At 31.1% G+C, this 11,990-nt stretch overlaps 1 protein-coding gene across 2 annotated transcripts in view; it reads right to left on the bottom strand.

Annotated features, from left to right (window-relative positions):
* Nucleotides 1-2,163: 2,163 nt before the first annotated feature.
* The window catches only part of LOC116773013 (protein doublesex), an 83,598-nt gene continuing 73,771 nt past the window's right edge, over nt 2,164-11,990 (bottom strand). For both annotated transcript variants that reach the window (XM_032665368.2, XM_032665370.2), the window contains one exon: nt 2,164-4,883. The gene's annotated coding sequence lies outside the window, so the exon portion shown is untranslated. The remainder of the gene's footprint in view (nt 4,884-11,990) is intronic.

Below are 11,990 nucleotides of genomic sequence, written 5' to 3'. Positions count from 1 at the left end.
TATAGTCCGGCTATTTATAAATATATATTTATATATATTCAGTTATTTCAATAATGTGAAATATCTTCCCATGTGAATAAAATAACTTAAGCGAACACTTTTGTAATCGGAATATTATATTAACAAACGAATAGTTATTTTTTTAAGCTGTGGCTCCATTCGTTCAGGAATCGTGTAATATATTGCCAATGTCAGAATAATTATTTTGTCAAATCACTACAGCGAGTCTTATGGTTCAATAAAGCATCCTTTTTATATTTCTCAATTAATTAATAGTTCATGAATTAATAAGTTTACAGTAAATTTTCAATTGTTAATTCCGTTATATTATATTCGTTAATAAGTCAACGACAGGATAAGTTAAACTGTTTTGTCGACCACGACCTGTCAGAGACGCGATGTAATTTCGTCCCTACATTATAGACATATTTAATGTTTTTAACCACTTCACGATACGTTAATTTAAATAGGAATAATAATAATATTTTTTATTACGTTTTGGAATACATGAAATTGATGTGTATAGAGAAAATAACTTTATTCTATTTGAATCTCAAGTTTCTTAGTGTAATTTAATTTTTATATCATTTATAAAGCTTTTCAAAATCATCAACACATCATTTGCTGTCTGCTTCATTAGTGGAAATTATATATTTTAATCAAGAAAACTTCGTTAGTTCTTATTAAATGTATGTTAACTTCACAGCTCGAGGTTTTAAGTGTTTCCTGTGAAAAATAAGATATAGAGACGAAAATTCTCAGCATTCCATGGATTCACCGTGCGGGTGCCGGGTACGTCGCATTGCAGGGAGAGGAGCTCCAACAGCGCCTGGGACTTGCGACCCCGGTGTAGGTTTAAGGGGCCCTATATAACGCGTGTTAAACGCTCGCCTCTACCGTCCAAGCTCTCCCTACCTAAACAAATTTGAAACGAACCTACTAGGGCTGCCTTCGAAGTACGTTATAAGAATGAGTTGACGTTAGTTCTGGACAGGCCAAAGTCTTTTAGTAGGTTATAGAAAGATTTAGCTGTTACCTCGCGCTCTCACTTCTCCTCGCTCCTATTAGAAAAATTACAAATTCGAGGCTCGATTTCATTTAAATTTATATGAGGGTTTATTCTAATATTAAAACGAAATGCCTGACGCCAGCTATGATCCAAAGATTAGTCTGGACAGTTCGATTAACGACTGGGAAAGAATCCAAGTGATTTACAATGTACATATGTAATAATGGAAGACGTCGAACCGGAAATAAAGACATCTTAGGAAGAAAATAAAATATGTTATCTACCTTAAATATTATAAACAAAATTAATCGATCAAATTAAACAAAATGATAAAAAAAATAAACAAAATGATAAAGAAAGTGTGACGCTGTCTTCCTGAATTTAGAATTAATGTATATGGACAGAGAATAACAGAATTTTAAAAATTATTTCTGCATATCGATGTCTTCATCTCCTGGCTATCGTGTGTTTAGGTTTGCGAAGATAGGCAGCCATCGACAAGATCGACTTGGCGCTAGACTTACATTAATCAAAGTAAATGTAGCTTTAGCCGATTCATATCTCAGTTAATCGTTGTATTGTGATCGACTTACATCTGTTTTAATAATCTATGTTTGAGTTTCTCAGCTTGGCTTACTCTGTTATAATTTAGGCTTTAATCTAGAAGCGAAAGTTTCATACATAAGTAAATAATTTTTTAGACAAAGTTATTTATTTTATCGTATTTTTACTGAGCAATTACGAATGAAAATTTTTAATGGGTTCAGTATGCTTAACTATTTGCACGTCTTTGCACGACTGAACTTAAAACAACGAACCAATCAACAAAGTTTGCCATAGTAAAACAACCAACCATCAGTATGCTTAGTCCGTGTTTACGTCATCACAATACATACGAAGCTATTAAATGTATTGATTATTTTCTTTATATTTTTTATTTATTGAACAACTAAACAGATTTTGATGAAACTTTATTATGGTATGGAAAATTTTATTTTGATTTTAAGATATAATTTAAACCATTAATAATATATGAAAGATAGAACTCAAATTCTTTCGGCCATGCAGCATAAGGAATAAAGGCAAATCGTTCACAATTAATAAATTTCTTCTGTATATATCAAAGGAAAAGGATACTAAATAATAAGTAAAAATAAATTAAAACGACATCTGGAATCGTTTATTTGACAGAAAATTATAAACATTAGTTTAAATTGAAAACCTCAAACCTATTTCGTCTATAAATACAACAAATTTAACAAAAAAAAAACTTGTACAGTAAATGAATTCATAAAATTAAATCGAATCATAGGTATGTATAATGTATAATAAATAAAAAAAAAGATATAAAAATATTTTTTTAATCTGCATGTAGCTGTCACTGTCAAATGACAATAATAGGATTAACCTTACTGAGTTTAATAATAGGTAACTTATTAAAAATGTAACATTTGTATATACTTACAACAAAAAAAAAAAACATTTATTTAATGGACGCCTCAGACATTTCTACATACCCATGCTATGTTACCGAACTCTAAAAAATTTATTAAGCTATTAAGAAAATCGTTTCCGGAGACAGATAATATATTAAAAGTAAGCGGATATTATCGGTGTATGTAAAATGACACATGAAAGTTTCTTTTTGTATGTCTAATAGTAATATTTTGTCAAATGAACTAAGAGCTAGCGTTTCGTCTTCCAACCCATTTAACTATAGCTAAACCTTATATCTATTATAAAATAAAACGTTAGCAACCTCTGTGATGTGTAATATAATGTGCGGTTTATAATCTAGTTATGTTATTTACATGAGAAATATTTTGTGAACGAAGCACCCGACATTACATACTAATCCAACGGAATAATAACTTTGGTTTCTTTAACTTTATAATAGTATGAATTAAAAAAAAAATGTGATGCCTCAGTCTGAAACGTTTGTGATGCCGGAGTATAAATATTAGTTGTTAACTTATACTACCTTATACATTACTAGGATCCATTCAATGTACAACTAGCCTAGAGGTACGTGTCTAGTTAAAACTAACATCAAACATCACTATTTCTAAATAATAGTCGTAAAGGAAATTTATTTAACAGAACGGTTTTAAATTGTACGTTTGTATGTGTAGATAGTGAAATAGAAATCATTGAATTTTAATTGAATTTATAAATCTAATTGAATTAAAAAGTGCAAGCAGTTTGATACAGAACTAGCGTTTTACATTTCTATGTAGGTAAATGTCGCGTTTTAATTATTATTATTTATAAATTTTTGGATGATTTTTAAATTCAGTCAAATCAAAATCGTCCAAAATTTAAGCTAATACAGTATTCATAGATTTTTTTCGGTGATCAAAAAATTGTGATGTATAAAACAGTGCAATAACTAGTACGATCGTATGTGGTAGGATTTCGTGTAACAAGAATTTTCAAAATGCACTTACGTATAGGAGCGACTGGATTTTTATAAATACATATATGGAACATGACATATACGCTTTCATAATTTAAATAAATAAATGGCATATATAACCAGCCAGTTTTATTTCATTAAACTATTATTGCCAGTATTAAAAAAAAAACAAAACACGATCCATTGAAACATTGAAGCATATTATTTATCAAGAATTGCTTATAACTTATAGTTATTACCGAATTGATCTAGTTCTATACAATATGCTAACATATTTACATAATAAGAAATACTTAAATGAATATCTTTGTTGACGGATTTAAGGGAGAAAAGATAGAGATATTTTTCACACCTTTGAATTATACGGACGATTACATTAAGAAGACATCACTTACCATGACTCTTATAGCACTCCAAGTGATTCTATTGAGGTACGATTTCTGAAATCGTCTTTAGATAAATTTTTTTTTTTTTTTGGAAAATTCAATAAATATTCCATTCGCAGTAGGTATAGAAGCTAGTATATTTTTTTTATTTTTTTTTTGACAAATAATAATACATTTAGATATTATCGTAAAACAATCTAATTTTAAATTTAATTTAGCTTACTTTTATTTTACAAAAAATTGAGATCAAATATTATCGATAATAGAAATTTCGATTAAATTTGGACAACGACGAGACGGAAGTGATTGATAGACGAACAATGGATGGAATTCATACTTTTGGACATTTTTTTTTTCATTAAAATACAACGAATCCATTCTTTTGCGTATTATCATAACTTACTTCAAAATTTATTTGTAAGCTTACAGTTTTGAGTGACAATAAGGTGTAATCAAGGCGGGGTTGATTCAAGCTCAGACATATCTCGAAGTGACGGCGATTCAACAATTAGGGTTGGCACATACAATTTCTTATTGATGTAAATATTGTATCATAAAAAATTTAATTACGTTATATTTGCCAGTGTTTGAGGTATTGTTGAGACATCTCTGAACTTGCCTAAATAATATGAATGAATTTTTGTTTTTCTTATCGAGCAACCCTAATCGTCAAGCCTACAGAGAAATAAATGATATTATTCATCATAGGGCGGCGCTTGAATCGCTCCGCCCGACGCCTGAATCAAAATATGGGGTATACCCGGACAAAACGTGGCTATAACAGATCATATAAAGAATAATAAAGGCATCAGTCCATACTGCACTGCCGTATTAATAATCTGTGAAAGTTAAAAATAGCTTTGTAACAGCACATGTGTGGATAAGTATTTTAATGTAATACATATAATATAGGGCCTTAAAATAATAATAATAATAAGGTACTGTTTCTGGTGTCCAACACTATATACATGTCTATACAGATCTAACACTAGGAGTCCAAACACTCGAGATGAGCCGCTCATTCACCGATGCTCCCCGATGTTGAGGTTGACGGGGGTACAGTGGGCGCCGCCTGGAAAAATATCAAATATTATAACAAACAAATACAGCTCTTATGTCGATTAAGTTAATGGCCACTTCTTGTTAATGTATAAAAAAAATATTACAATCTTATGATGTTATACCTAATTTCATGTAACGCGATAGGTACATAAATATACATATCACGATAATGGTAACCTTACCATTAGTCTGCAAACTGTACACAGTTTCAACTGTCATGTGACGTTCTTACTAATCAATTGAAGTATATCAATGAAAAACTCGAAACTATACGTGTAAAGTCTGACGATGGCAACTCGTTATGATTTAGTGAATATTTTTAACGTCTATAGGAATTGCTTACTTAAAATCACACCTGAGTATTTTTTTACTATTAATTTATAACCAGATAATAAATAGCCACGTTTTTCGACAAATGACCGTCGTATTCCGATAACTGGAGAAATCTCATAAGCTGTTTATCAATGACTAAGTTAAGATATTAATCGACTTTTTGGGTAAACTATGAGGTATAACCCTATTATTTCCGTGGTTTAATAAATTTTAAAATTTTAATTTCACATATAATCAGTATGAGATGCATGTTTACCGAAAAAATAAAAAAAAATTGCTTTATTTTTTGTAGTCATTTAAAATGTAATCACGTAATGATTTAGTTTGTACTAAGCAAGTATGTACTGGTATTAGCCCTACTTCACTTCAACCTATTTTGCGGTTAGGATTAAAACTTGTACAAGTTGTGAGGTTTCTTTCTATTTAAAATGTGAAATAAAACTCCTTAATGTTCTTTTCAACCGTAAAGACAAACACATGTATATCTGTGATATATATAATTATACAAACATACAAAACACAAATTAAATAGATTACTACAATGACTACTGTTTTTAATTTAATACGTAATAACGTTACGTGTTTACGTATACCTACACGAGATCGTAAAGGAAAGATATGTACCGAAGAAAAATATATATAACAAACTGACTATAAAGCAGTAAAGTGAGGTAGCGATATCACCAAAGTGGAGAGGAATATAAAATTTTCGTTTGTCTTCTATTCAATCTTGTTATGGATCGGTTTGTGCTCAGCGGCCATTCAAACGTGTAGGAATTAATTAAATCGCAGAACATGACGTTACGCGAGCCAAACATGGCAAATGAAAGACATTAACGGATGTACGGTATTTAATAGTGTAAATAACCCTTAAAGCAGCAAAAACTAGGTTGGACACGTAGTTAATATGATTTGCAGTTACAGAATGACACCTAACTTCAATTAGCTCAAGTTGCCGTGGGAAAAATCACCACGAGAGACATCCCATGAGGATGAGGCGTCTTTATCGTTGATCTAAAGAGTGATGTTGTACCATGGCATGCAACGATATCTTGTCCGGGACAATTAATAGACGATGCTAGTAAAAAAAATCGATTTCAATTCACTATTATTATAATTGATTGTTTTTTTCAAACTAATTAAAAAAATGTCGATACTTAATACAATTTAACTCAACAAAGTAAATGAACCAGCATAATATTATAACTGGCAGTGTTTGCGTTATTTTAAAGAGTAATCGTAAAAACCGAGACCACTTAATATATATTTTAGTTCGTTCGTTTTGTCTTAATTTCATTTCGTTCCAAAGATGTCACAATTAAGAGCACCGACCATGTCGAAGACCTGTTCTGGTTACGCGTAAAATTACTTAAATTATTGTTCAAACACACATACACTGTGTCACTTTAAACAGTTCACCGTATAAATGCGAGTTAAAAACCTCTGAACTCAAGACTGGTTTTTGCTCACGATTAAATACTTCGTGATAACTTTAATGTTATCGTAATTTGTGTGATTTAGTTTAAAAAATATGTTTAGCACATCATCGTTACAGATTTGTGAAAAATGATTCCCTTTATATCCAAAGTATTAAGAAATTAAATATTCCTCCTTTTTTTAACTTCTCGACGACGTCGACGACGACGACGACGGGCACATCTCGTCTGCCCGTGATCACGGTTGCTGAAAAGTAACCGAAACGTCGGGAGTATATAGTTTCCTACAAAAATAAATCATAGTAGTTTATCCGAAAAGTATTATTTTCTCTCTCCGTTCTCTTGTGTCGCTCAAGCTTTGTTCTTTATATAACACAGAAGATTGTTTACTGATGAATCGGGAATGAATCGCATCTTCACGTGTAAGCCAAGGTCTGCATTATCGAGAGCGCGTGCATCAAAACTATTTAATAACAAGAGGTTGAATCTATCAATGGAGATTGATTTGCTTTTTATATGAATGTAAAACATCTTTGTATCTATTCTTACGTTTATCGCCTACTGTAACAGCTTGCGAATTTTCATTTGTAACATGTTTTTTTTTATCGATTTGTCCTTATAAAAGATCTATTTGCCTCGCTTTAAAACACAATCATCATTTTTTATTATTACATACAAAGTATATCTAAGAATTGCGAGATGTGAAGAAATCTGCGGACGTTGTTCGAACAGATAGCCAATTCCTATAATTTCAATAAAATGGCGCACAATAAAATACATAGAATAACCGAGTAATCTTCAAAACGCAGTAAAAGGAATCGTCGTTACGATTTATGGGTCTTTTGTGTGCAAAGACATTGAGTGCGAAAGTTTTTAACGCCCACACTTTACGACCGATCGCAAGTATTGGTTATTGAATATAAATTTATATTGAAAATACATTACATATAAAATTAATTTATTTATATATGTTCAGATAAAATAATATAAACTTGTAAGTGACGCTAAATTTATTGATACGTAAGAAAAACTCGATCCTCTAAAGCAGTTCAGAGTTACGGTTTGTCGAAATCGGTTGACATTCCAATCAGTTGAACTCTTAAACTCGATACCATACATACATACATCTACAACAAACAACCTCCTCTCGCTTATAACATACACATTACTTTTTAGTTCTAATCCACTCTAACACGAACATAAAGTTATTATAAATTATTAGCTATTTATTTTATTAAAATATTTAAATGAATACGAATGAAATAACTCCATAGTCATCAATGTTAAGTTACTCTTGGTCTGTTACAAAAGCGTCGGACTGTTTTGATGTACTCGTTTGCTAGATAGCGAGACGATTCCGTAATATCTTTTGTAATTGTTTGAGAATGTTAGTCATAACCCTCCCATAACATGTAATATTATACGTGTTTCAACAATTTTCTCCTACTGATAGCAATATTAGCCGATGTTTCTTAAATAATTCCTAATGTTTAATAACACGGACGTTGGGGCGAATAATTTGCATTATGAGGTAACATCAGCTTCATATAAACATGTGTCCGTGTGTTTGTTATCTATTGAAGTATCTACTAAACTATATATATTTTTATACATTGATGTGTTTTATGTAATTAAACTTTGTTAGTTTAATTATATATTATAAACACCCGACACAGGCTCGTTTACATAGTTTATTTGTCTGCTTTTGTTTCCCGGAAAATTTATTTATATTGTCCGTTAATAACATATATGTATTCAGTGAGTTTATTTTGTTGCTAAAACTCCGTTGAACAACAATCGGTTTAAAGGTACTTTACACCCAATACAGGGTGATATTTTTTTAATGATTATTTAAAAAATATTAATTAAAATCATTAACTTAACAACGTGATAAATACAAAACAGTTCACTTAACTGTCATATGAATTCTAAGATCTCTAAGATTAAATACGACATCATAGCCCTTTCAAACAGTCATTTGATCAAAAAAAAATTATTCCTACCCAAATAATATAACAACAATAGAAATAAATTATTTTAACAAAAAATATATATTGAAAAATCAACTTTATAAGTTGGCACATGTATAAGTAACAAGTTAACGTCTGTCGTAAAATATCACTCTCAAAACTATTACATACATATTGTTAATGGGATTATAGTTCATATAAATATCCTATCATCATCAGCCTATCGTTGCCCACTGTAAAGGCAAAGTCCTCTCCTCTCATGGAGAAGGTAGGAGCTTGGAGCATTAATCACCGCGCTTGCTCCAGGTGGATATGCGATTTCAAACTTAAAATTTTAAATTATAAGTACAGGTTTCCTCACCGCCTGTCATATAAATTAATAATGTATTAATTAAGTAATTTTATTGTAACATAATGTATTGGATATTACTTAAACGATGGTTAAGAGATATGACACCAGTAGGACGAAAACCGCAAAGCCGCAGAGGCAGAGTAGAATCACGCGTACGTCGACACGGACAACGAGATTTGTATTAAAGGTATCAACTCGTTTATAACAAGTTACAACAAACACTTCTTTATAGAAATTCCGAAGGTTTAAAATATGCTATGAGTATATTTTAATAAATATATTACAATGATAACTAATTGGATTGAGCTGCGGACGTCGGATATCAAATGAGTTGTAGAAATGAGTTATTTTTATACCATTACTTTTTAATATAAAGGTTTTTTTTTTTTGTATTTTTGTATATATACTTTCAAGCGTATATTTGAAATGAATGAATTTAATGAACATTAGAATTTAAGAACAATATTAATTCGCAAAACCTAAAGCAACGCTTATCGTCTAGATAACGCAATCCGCTGATAGTTTGAAAACTTTATCAGTATGCTTAGCACAAGACTCCATACGAAGCGTGTCCCGTTTGTCGTTCATTAACCTACGTTGATACTATAATGTGCGAAGTATTATAATAATAAAATAAAGAATTTATTACGGTTACGTCACTCCGCAACGTCCGCATTATGAACGTGTATCTGTTACTATTTTACACGCGGACAGATTTCTATATGATATATGAATAGATTTTTTTTTATATATATGTTTCAAACGGAATTCGTGTGAACAATATTTCGGAGTCAAAGATTCTTATAAGGATCAAGTCAACTTAAGACGCACAGAATAATTTATATCTGGAGCTAATAAGTAAAGAAAGGAAAGTCGTAAAATGTTCTCAGAACAGCTGTTATGAATATAAATTTAATGATTTCAAAGTAAATTAAGTTACTTCTGAGAAATTGTTATTAAAAAATGTTAAGGATTTCAGTTTTAATAGATTTCGGTATTAGGTATAGAACAAATCCGTTTATGAGAAGTTAATGAATACTGTACTGATTGTCACATAAACTCAGGATAAACTTGCCAGCCATAATCACATTTGGACAAACTTTAATGACTATCATATCACAAATAACGAACACTTAAACACGGTTTTTGAGTTAAACTGTAACAAACGTACACACATCCATTAAAATGTTGTTTCATACAACAGCCCGTATGCGGTAGTAAAAATTAATTACCGAGCCAATCTTAAGAAGCCGCATAAAGATTATATAAACCAATTTAAATTAATGCCAGCCATGTCTTACAAGGATCGCTGGATGCTGAAATTTAATTTAGCCGGGTTATATCGGTAATATTCTATAGTTTAATCATGAAAACGCGAGATGCAAGTTATACGAAGTCCCATAAAATGAGATCATAAACGCCTTCACTTAGCTTTACCGAGCTGTGCTTCGACGAAACCGCCTTATATTATATAGCAATACGTTACTAGAATTCTAGAAATTACTACATGGAAATAGACCTGCCTCGAGCTATAATGATATTTTACCAAAACGAGAAAACCAATCATACTTACTTAAGTTACACTTTAAATTTAATTTAATGGGTACACAGCAAACATCCGTTCCGATAGATTAGATCAGTCTCTAAATATTTATTTTATATATCTCTTAAATTTTCGCTTTTAGTGACTACTAGGGAATTCTATTGATATATTTTGAAATAAACTAATAGTATTGAAAAGATCAATAGCAAATACATTAAGCAAGTGATTTATTTTCTCGTAAAAATTTTTGTCCAATAAATAACAAAAAATTAAGGGTCATCGTATAAGTTTTCCAGTTTACGCTATAATTATGAACTCATAAACCCATGTCACTCGTATTAAGGGTTTAAGTAGGATGTATATTATAACTATATTCATATAGGAATATGTATAAAGTTATATTTTTAAGGCTATAATTTAAAACGCCGTGAATATCTCGAGACTAAGTAAGTCACTACGTTCTGAGTGATCGCTAATCGTGTTCACTGAGCCGTAAGATACTGCAAACGAGATTATTCGTCACTTGTGTCGACATCGACCACAGTGTAACACACTTACGAAACAAAAACGGTGCGACAAGACACGACAAGACAACACAACGCAAGACAAGACATGTACAAAGTAAATCCACACCGTGTGAATATACAGCTCATTAAAGTGTAACATCACTAGACACTAAATCGGATTATAATTAACGTTATATAGAAACATTCACATCACTACGTACGAATCGGCAGAATAATTATCAGTAATGTACGTTTTACAGCGAAATATGAGCTTAATACTAAAATGTTATCACTGTAATAATATTAAACATTATGTGTTCATTTTAAAACATTTAGTCGCGGAGACGAAGAAGAGGCTATATAGGTATAATTGATTCCACAAGATTAACCTTTTACTGATTATCAAGTGAATCGTAATGTCACGAAGCAGTCTATTTCGGACGGCTATCTCAATAAAATCAACGGTTTACGGTCAAACTGACGTTCCAAATCATATATACCGACGCTCAGCCGTTCACAAATAACGAGAATACAAAGTATATGAACCATAAAATAAAATTAATAGTACGATATTCGGACATACTAGTGTGACGTGAAATAAGACGTCGTACGTAAACAATGAGATCACACACATTTGGTACAGCACCAATAACCACCGTATTCATGATACAATAATCTGCAATTAGATATTTAAATAGAATTGAATTGATGTGAAAATCGAGATGATATTCCGCATTCCCGGCGGCTATTTCAAGAGTATATAGAAGCGTGTTTGCATTTCGGCTTAATGAGATTCTGAAACGTAACTAAATAACGATAAGTATGATATAATATGGTGGCGAATGTGCGTGTTGGCGAAACCCCGAGCCCTAAGAGGATTTTAATTTTATTAATCGGACTAGCAACTAATTAGACCAAATAAATTACGGATCGCGTGTGTAACTCTATCAGAGGGGTGGAAGCGTTACTTACAGAGA

The sequence above is a fragment of the Danaus plexippus genome, assembly GCF_018135715.1.
Source record: "Danaus plexippus chromosome 18 unlocalized genomic scaffold, MEX_DaPlex mxdp_20, whole genome shotgun sequence".
Lineage (NCBI taxonomy): Eukaryota > Metazoa > Arthropoda > Insecta > Lepidoptera > Nymphalidae > Danaus > Danaus plexippus.
This window is presented reverse-complemented; position numbering and strand designations above follow the sequence as displayed.